The sequence below is a fragment of the Heptranchias perlo genome, chromosome 1, assembly GCF_035084215.1.
Source record: "Heptranchias perlo isolate sHepPer1 chromosome 1, sHepPer1.hap1, whole genome shotgun sequence".
Taxonomy (NCBI): domain Eukaryota; kingdom Metazoa; phylum Chordata; class Chondrichthyes; order Hexanchiformes; family Hexanchidae; genus Heptranchias; species Heptranchias perlo.
Genome location: NC_090325.1, coordinates 49,473,265 through 49,483,243, shown reverse-complemented (window position 1 = coordinate 49,483,243; position 9,979 = coordinate 49,473,265).

Sequence of the window (9,979 nt, the reverse complement as noted above, 5' to 3'; positions counted from 1 at the left end):
AACCAGAAGTATGAGGACCTCATGGAGTTCTTTGTCACTAAGATGGGTTCCCCCTTCCCCTTGCCCACTAAGCCAAACCTGCCCCCAGGCTCCCCCTGGCCCTAGCCCGAGCCCTAATTCCGTGTCTTTCTTTAGTTTCTCACCCATCTCCCTTCAAGACCTTGCCAAGCTCATCCTGTCCATGAAACCCACCTCCTGCTCCCTTGACACGATTCCCAGTAAACTGATGACCATCTAACTTCTCTTCCTGGCCCCCATGCTAGCTGACAGTGCAAATGGTTCCCTCTCTTTTAGGCACGGTCGTTCTTCCTTTCAAATCTGCTGTCATTGCCCCTCCTACTGCCCCATCTCTGACCTCCCTTTCCTCCCCAAAGTCCTTGATCATGTTGTTGCCTCCTAGGACCTGCACATCTTTTCTACAATTCTGTTCAAATATCTCCAATTAGGTTTTTGCCCTCCCACAACACCAAAATAGCCCTAACCAAAGTCATGAACTCCATTCTCTGTGACTGTGGTGCAATATCCCTCCTCATCTTCCTTGACTACTGTGCAACCTTTGATGCTGTCAACCACACCATCCTCCTCAAACACCTCTCCTCTAGTGTCCAGCTCCTTGGTTCCACTCTTACCTAGCCAATTGTAGCCAGAGCAGCTCTAGCAATAGCTTCTCTTCCCACCCCTGCACTGGACCCCCTCCCATTGTGCAATATTATAGCTGCTGCTCTGCCAGAACCATGAAAATATAATTTCTCAAATGCACTTGCTCAGGGTTGAATAATGCAGGCTGTAATATTAGTTTGATAGCCTGGGGAGAGATGTTAAAGCCAGTTTGATAGTTTATTTCTGTGAAAATTTTGCCTATGGTTAATCACTTCACTGAAATCAAGTTTAAAAAAAAGAACTTGCACTTCTGTAACATCTTAAGCTTGGCTCAGTGGTAGTGCTTTTCCTTCTGTCAGAAGGTTCTGAGTTCAAACCTCACTATAGAACTGAGTTACATAATCTAGGCTGACACTTTAGTGTCGTTTTGAGAGAGTGCTGCCTCCTCACAACTACTGTCTTTTAGATGAGACTTTAACCCAAGGCCACATCTGTTGCTCATCCTAAAGACATCCCAAAGCACTTGACAGCCAATGACAGCCTTTTGAAGTATAGTCACTGCAGTTATGCAAGCAAATGTGGTAGCCAATTTGTACACAGCAAGATCCCCAAAACAGCAAATGAATGACCAGTTAATCTGTTTTTAATGGTGTTAGTTGAGGGAGAACTGTTGACTATGAACTCCCTGCTCTTCGAATACTGACACAGGGCCTATTACATCCACCTGAGCAACAGATGTGGCCTTGGTTTAATGTCACATCTAAAAGACAGTACCTGTGAGGAGGCAGCACTCTCTCAGTATGACACTAAAGTGCCAGCCTAGATTATGTAACTCAGTTCTATAGTGGAGTTTAAACTCAGAACCTTCTGACAGAAGAAAAAGCACTACCACTGAGCCAAGCGGGCACTTAGCAAATTGATTAGAGTTCACGATGGCGCAGGTCGGTACATAGTCTGAGGCAGGAATGGTCTCAATCATAAAATAGATTATTTAAAAACTGCATAATTTTTCGCACAATAGATTGATTGTAGTCCCTGAATAAAGGAATAATTCTTATCATCTTGTTCCTACCCTAAAGGGCTAAAATGAATTGAGACTGGCTTGCCACGTTGAAACATTGTAGCACTTGTATATTATAAGCAAAGAGCAGTACTTGTTGGTTTGTGAGTTTACTGAATGGTACTAGAATCATACAATAGTTACAGCACAGAAGGTGGCCATTCGGCCCACTGAGTCGATGCCAGCTCTTTGTATCCAGTTAGCCCATTCCCCTGCTGTTTCCCCATAGCCCTGCAAATTTTATCCCTTCAAGTGTTTATCCTATTCTTTTTTGAAAGCCACAATTGAGTCTGCTAACATCAACCTTTCAGGCAGCGCATTCCAAATCACAACTACTTGCCGTGTAAAAAGGTTTCTCCTCATATCGCTTTTGGTTCTTTTGCCAATCACCTTAAATCTGTGTCCTCTGGTTCTCGATCTTTCTGCCAATGGGAACAGTTTCTCTTTATTTACTTTATCTCTCTGGCACCACCCCCATATGTAAGGAGGATTGGAAGGTTATGGCCAGCACCTCTGCAATTTCCACCTTTACTTGCCTCAGCAACCTTGGGTGATCCCATCCGGACCGGGTGACTTATCCACTTTAAGTACAGCCAGCCTTTCTAGTACCTCCTCTTTATCCATTTTTAGCCCATCCACTATCTCAACTACCTCCTCTTTTACTGTGACTTTAGTAGCATCTTCTTCCTTAGTAAAGGCAGATGCAAAGTACTCATTTAGTACCTCAGCCATGTTCTCTGCCTCCATGTGTAGATCTCCTTTTTGGTCCCTAATTGACCCCACCCCTCCTCTTACTACCTGTTTACTATATATATGCTAATAAAAGACTTTTGGATTCCCTTTTATGCTAGCCGCCAGTCTATTCTTATATTCTCTTTGCCCCTCTTATTTCATAGGATATAGGAAGGTCATAGGAACATAGGAACAGGAGTAGGCCATTCAGCCCCTCGTGCCTGCTCCGCCATTTGATAAGATCATGGCTGGTCTGTGATCTAACTCCATATACCTGCCTTTGGCCCATATCCCTTAATACCTTTGATTGCCAAAAAGCTATTCCTTTTCCACTTCTCCTCTGCACTTTCTATATTCAGCCTGGTTTTCACTTATATTATCAACCTGACATCTGTCTTTTTCTGCTTCATCTTACTCGCAATCTCTTTTGTCATCCAGGGAGCTCTGGCTTCAGTTGCCCTACCTTTCCCCCTCGTGGGAATATACCTAGACTGTACCCGAACCAACTCCTCTTTATTGCAGTGATTGCAGTTTTGCCAGCCAATCTTTGATTCCCATTTACCTGGGCAAGATCTGTTCTCAACCCACTGAAATTGGCCCTCCTGCAAGTACGTATTTTTACTCTAGATTACTCCTTGTCCTTTTTCATAACTAATCTAAACCTTATGATACTATGATCATTGTTCCCTAAATGTTCCCCCACTGCTACTATAGTTAGGGGAGCTGACAGGCATTTCTGTGGCTGCAGATGTGATTCCAGGATGGTATGTTGCCTCCCTGGTGCCAGGGTCAAGGATGTCACTGAGCAGCTGCAGAACATTCTGGAGGGGGAGGGTGAACAGCCAGATGTGGTGGTCCATGTCAGTACCAACGACATAGATAGAAAGAGGGACGAGGACGTGCACGCAGATTTTAAGTAGCTAGGAAAGAGATTAAGAAGATAAAGGTAGTAATCTCCAGATTACTCCGGTGCCACGCGCTAGTGAGTATAGAAATAGTGAGATGGTGCAGGAGGGAGGGCTTTAGATTCTTGGGGCATTGGGACCAGTTCTGCTGGAGGTGGGACCTGTACAAGCCGGACGGGTTGCACCTCGCGGGGAGGTTTACTAGTGCTGTTGGGGAAGCTTGGCAGAGGGATTGGAACCTGAGTGTAGATTCAGAAAGGAGAGAAGCAGAGCTGGAAATGGAAGGCAGAAAATTAGTAAGTGAGTTTGGAAGGCAGAGGAAACAAAGGTTAGAAACTAGACAACAAAGGAGTTTGGCAGTGCTTAATGGTATATACTTCAATGCAAGGAGTATAGTGAATAAGGTATTATAAAAACAGAAAATGCTGGAGAAACTCAGCAAGTCAGGCAGCATCTGTGGAGAAAGAAACAGAGTTAACGTTTCAGGTCGATGACCTTTCGTCAGAACTGGAAGATGTTAAAAGAGTTAAAGTTTTTGAACAAGTACAGAACCAGGGAAAGGGGAGGAGGGAGGGGAGAGAAGGAAAGAACAAAAGGGAAGGTCTGTGATCAGGTAGAGGGCACAAGTGATTAAATGACAAAAGGGAATGATGGTGCAAGGCAAGGAAGGTGGTAACGGGACAGGTTAACAAACAAAAGGTTGATCAGGAATGGCTGTAAATGGCAGCAGCAGAACCATTACCAGCATTCGCTGACCGAAAAAATGGGAGCAATGGTTATGATCTGAAGTTATTGAAATCAATGTCGAGTCCGGAAGGTTGTAAAGTGCCTAAATAAAAGATGAGGTGCTGTTCCTCGAGCTCACGTTGTGCTTCAATGGAACAGTGTAGGAGGCCAAGGACAGAGAGGTCAGAGTAGTAGGAAGGGGAATTAAAATGGCAAGCGACCGGCAAGTCAGGGTCATGCTTGCGGACAGAGCGGAGATGTTCAGCATAGTGATTGCCCAGTCTGCGTTTGGTCTCCCCAATGTAGAGGAGACCGCATTGTGTTGGGGTGATGGAAGAGTGGTCTAGGGTGTTGCGGAGAGAGCGGTCCCTTCGGAATGCTGAAAGGGGAGGGGAGGGGAAGATGTGTTTGGTGGTGGGATCGCGCTGGAGGTGGCAGAAATGGCAGTGGATGATATGTTGAATATGGAGGCTGGTAGGGGGAAGGTGAGGACAAGGGGGACGCTATCATGGTTCTGGAAGGGAAGGGAAGGGGTGAGGGCAGAAGTGCAGGAAATAGGACGGACACATTCGAGGGCCCTGTCAACTACAGTAGAGGGGAATCCTCGGTTGAGGAAAGAGGAAGACATATCGGAAGCACTGGTGCAGAAAGTGGTAGCGTCAGAACAGATGCGACGGAGACGGAGAAACTGGGAGAAGGGAATAGAGTCCTTACAGGAAGCGGGGTGGGAGGAAGTGTAATCAAGGTAGCTGTGGGAATGGTTGGACTTATAATAGCTTTGGTTGACAGCCTATCCCCAGAAATGGAGATACTGAAGTTGAGGAAGGGAAAGGAAGAGTCGGAGATGGACCATGTGAAGGCGAGGGAAGGGTGGAAATTGGAAGCAAAGTTGATGAAGTTTTCCAGTTCAGGGCAAGAGCAGGAAACAGCACCAATGCAGTCATCAATGTATCAGAAAAACAGATGAGGGAGGGGACCTGAGTAGGACTGGAATAAGGAATGTTCCACATATCCCACAAAAAGGCCGGCATAGCTGGTACCCATATGGGTTCCCAGAGCGACACCTTTTATTTGGAGGAAGTGAGTGGAGTCAAAGGAGAAGTTGTTCAACCTAAGAAGTTTAGCCAGGCGGAGGTAGATGGGGACTGGATGGGCCTCCGTTCGAGGAAGAAGTGGAGAGCCCGCAGGCCGTCCTGGTGGGCGACGGGGGTGTAGAGGGACTGGTTATCCATGGTGAAAAGGAGACGGTTAGGGCCGGGGAACTGGAAACTATTAAAGTGGAAGAGGGCGTCAGAAGAGTCGTGGATGTTGGTCGGAAGAGACTAGACAAGGGGAGAAAAAATAGAGTCAAGATAGGAGGAAATAAGCAGGATAAATCCAATCTGGCCAATTACTGCCCCATCAGTCTACGCTCAATCATTAGCAAAGTGATGGAAGGTGTCGTCGACAGTGCTATCAAGCGGCACTTACTCACCAATAACCTACTCACTGATGCTCAGTTTGGGTTCTGCTAGGACCGCGCGGCTCCAGACCTCCTTACAGCCTTGGTCCAAACATGGACAAAAGAGCTGAATTCCAGAGGTGAGGTGAGAGTGACTGCCCTTGACATCAAGGCAGCATTTGATCGAGTGTGGCACCAAGGAGCCCTAGTAAAATTGAAGTCAATGAGAATTGGGGGAAAACTCTCCAGTGGCTGGAGTCATACCTAGCACAAAGGAAGATGGTAGTGGTTGTAGGAGGCCAGTCATCTCAGCCCCAGGACATTGCTGCAGGGGTTCCTCAGGGCAGTGTCCTAGGCCCAACCATCTTCAGCTGCTTCATCAATGACCTTCCCTCCATCATAAGGTCAGAAATGGGGATGTTCACTGATGATTGCACAGTGTTCAGTCCCATTTGTAACCCCTCAGACCTGATCAGCTAGACCTGTACAACATCCAGGCTTGGGCTGATAAGTGGCAAGTAACATTCCCGCCAGATAAGTGCCAGGCAATGACCATCTCCAACAAGAGAGAGTCTAACCACCTCCCCTTGACATTCAACGGCATTACCATCAACATCCAGGGGGTCACCATTGACCAGAAACTTAACTGGACCAGCCACATAAATACTGTGGCTACGAAAGCAAGTCAGAGGCTGGGTATTCTGCGGCGAGTGACTCATCTCCTGACTCCCCAAAGCCTTTCCACCATCTACAAACCAAAATCCTGGAACTCCCTTCCTAACAGCACTGTGGGAGAACCTTCACCACACGGACTGCAGCGGTTCAAGAAGGCGGCTCACCACCACCTTCTCGAGGGCAATTAGGGATGGGCAATAAATGCTGGCCTCGCCAGCGACGCCCACATCCCATGACCAAATAATAAAAAAAAAAGTTCCATGGGCCACGAACAGGCTGAAACGATGGGTCTCCCAGGGTAGTCCTATTTGTGGATCTTGGGAAGGAGCGGGCTGTGCGGGGTTGGGGGACAATGAGGTTGTGAAAGGAAGATCTCCGGAGGAGATGAGGTCAGTGATGGTCTGGGAAACTATGGTTTGATGTTCGGCGGTGGGGTCATGGTCCGGGGGAGGTCGGAGGTGGTGTCGGAGAGTTGGCATTCAGCCTCCACAAGATAGAGGTCTGTTTGCCACACAACAACAGCTGCCCTTGTCAGCAGGTTTAATGACAATGTCAGGGTTGGGCCTGAAAGAACGGAGTGCTGGGAGTTCAGAGGGAGATAGGTTGGAGTGAGTGAGGGGAGTAGAGAAATTAAGACGGCCGATGTCACGCTGGCAGTTCGCATTGTAAGAGGCCAGAGGGAGGTGTCCAGGTGGAACGAGATCTGGAGACGGGAGAAAGGATCCGCTGTGCGGGGGGAAGATTCCTGGCCAAAGAAGTGGGTGGGGAGGTGAAGGCGATGTCAAGCTCGAAATTCATTAAGGTGGGGGTATATGGGGATTAAGCTATGGCCTTTGCTGAGGACTGATCATTCAGGGTCAGAGAGAGGAAGGTCACTCTTCCATCACCCCCAACACCCGCTCTCCTCCCTACGGCACCTTCCTGTGTGAGCGCAGGAGGTGCGTTTGATGTTCGGCGGTGGGGTCATGGTCCTGGGGGAGGTAGGAGGAGGTGTCGGAGAGTTGGCGTTCAGCCTCCGCAAGATAGAGGTCTGTTCGTGAAGGGTGAACCAACCATGGCTAACTAAGGAAGTCAAGGATGGTATCAGGTTAAATGAAAAAGCATACAACATGGCAAAGATTACTGGTAAGCCCGAAGATTGGGAAAATTTTAAAAACCAGCAAAGGATGACTAAAATAATAATAAAGAGGGAGAAAATAAATTGAGAGTAAACTAGCAAGAAATATAAAAACTGACAGTAAAAGCTTCTACAAGTATCTGAAAAGGAAGAGGGTAGCTAAAGTAAACATTGGTCCCTTAGAGGAGGAGACTGGGGAAATAATAATGGAAAACAAGGAAATGGCAGAGGAATTGAACAGATATTTTGTATCTGTCTTCACAGTGGAAGACACTAATAACATACCAATGATAGTAGAAAATCAAGGGGCAAAGGGGAGGGAGGAACTAAAAACAATCACTATCACTAGAGAAAAAGTACTGGGTAAACTAATGGTTCTAAAGGCTGACAAGTCCCCTCGACCTGATGGCTTGCATCCAAGGGTCTTAAAGGAAGTGGCTACAGAGATAGTGGATGCATTGGTTGAATCTTCCAGAATTCACTAGATTCTGGATAGGTCCCAGCGGATTGGAAAACCGCAAACGTAACACCCCTATTCAAGAAGGGAGTGAGACAGAAAGCAGGTAACTATAGACCAGTTAGCCTAACATCTGTCATTGGGAAAATGCTAGAATCCATTATTAAGGAAGTAGTAGCAGGACATTTGGAGACTCTCAATACAATCAAGGAGAGTCAACATGGTTTTATGAAGGGGAAATCATATCTCATAAATTTTTTAGAGTTCTTTGAGGAAGTAATGGGTAGGGTGGATAAAGGGGAAACAATGAATGCAGTATATTTGGATTTCCAAAAGGCATTCGACAATGTGCCACATAAAAGATTACTGCACAAGATAAGAGCTCATGGTGTTGGGGGTACTATATTGGCATGGATAGAGGATTGGCTAACTACAAAAAACAAAGAGTCGGGATAAAAGGGTCATTTTCAAAATGGCAATCTGTAACTAGTGGGGTGCCGCAGGGCTCAGTGCTGGGGCCTCAACTATTTACAATATATATCAATGACTTGGATGGAGGAACAGAGTGTCTTGTGGCCAAATTTGCTGATGATACAAAGATAGGTGGAAAAGCAAGTTGCGATGAGGACACAAAGTGTCTGCAAAGGGATATTGACAGGTTAAGCGAATGGGCAAAAATTTGGCAGATGGAATATAATGTGGGAAAATGTGAAGTTATCCACTTTGGGAGGAAAAATAAAAAAGCAAAATATTATTTGAATGGAGAAATACTACAAAATGCTGCGGTACAGAGGGATCTGGGTGTCCTCATACATGAAACACAAAAAGTCAACATACAGGTGCAGCAGGTAATGCGGAAGGCAAACGGAATATTGGCCTTTATTTCTAGGGGGATGGAGTATAAAAGCAGGGAAGTTATGCTACAACTGTACAGGGTGCTGGTGAGACCACACCTGGAGTACTGCATACAGTTCTGGTGCCCTTATTTAAGGAAGGATATACTTGCATTGGAGGCAGTTCAGAGAAGGTTCACTAGGTTGATTCGGGGTATGGAAGGGTTGTCTTATGAGGAAAGATTGAACAGGTTGTGTCTATACTCATTGGAGTTTAGAAGAATGAGAGGTGATCTTATTGAAACAGACAAGATTCTAAGGGGACTCGATAGGGTAGATGCTGAGAGGATGTTACCCCTCATGTGGGAATCTAAAACTAGGGGGCATAGTCTCAGAATAAGAGGTCGCCCGTTTAAGACGGAAATGAGGAGGAATTTCTTCTCCCAGAGGGTCGTGAATCTTTGGAATTCCTTACCCCAAAAAGCTGTGGAGGCTGAGTCATTGAATACATTCAAGGCTGAATTAGACAAATTTTTGATAAGCAAGGGAGTCAAAGGATATGGGGAAAAGGCGGGAAAGTGGAGTTGAGGTAAAAATCAGATCAGCCATGATCTCATTGAATGGCGGAGCAGGCTCAAGGGGCCGAATGGCCTATTCATGCTCCTATCTCTTATGGTCTTATGCTGTTATGGGTATTGAATTTGCTACAATAAAGATTTTGACAAACTTTCAGCTTTAATGTAGTTTCTGCTCTGAATGCAAAAACTGCTTTTAGAGTAATATATGTTTCCAATTAGTCTGTTTCCTCAGATTTCTCAGTCTAGCTTTTGTTTGCCTGAAGGCCTCTTTCCGTTTAAAGCAGAGCTGAAACTGTTGATTTATAATTCAACATTATTTTATAACACAAAAATTAGATTTCAAGGCCTTTAGGATGACTTCAAAGTTTGAAGAGGCTTTACATCAATTTAATTTTTTAGTTCAGTTATTTTTTTAATAATTACTGTAATTGCCTGTTGCATTGCTACGCTCATTCACTTCAATAATACAATGGTCAGAATCTAATTCACACACCTTTTAAACCTTTTTAAATTCAAGTTAAAAGACTTCCAGCAACAAACAGTGATAATTCTTTTCATACTTGTCCAGTGAAGCTGAAGCAAAGAGCATGGATTGTGAACAGAGTGGAAACTTGAGAATTTGGTGAGAGTGGGAATTAGGTTAAAGAGGAAGGATCATCAAATGATGCCATATGAGTGGAACTGAAAAACAAAAAAGGGGCAATCACAATGCTGGGAGTGTACTACAGACCCCCAAACAAACAGTCAGAAAGAGGTATAAGAGCAAATATGTAGGCAAATTTCTGGGACATGCAAAAACAATAGGGCAGTATTAGTAGGGGATTTCAACTACCCTAATATTAACAGGGATAGAAC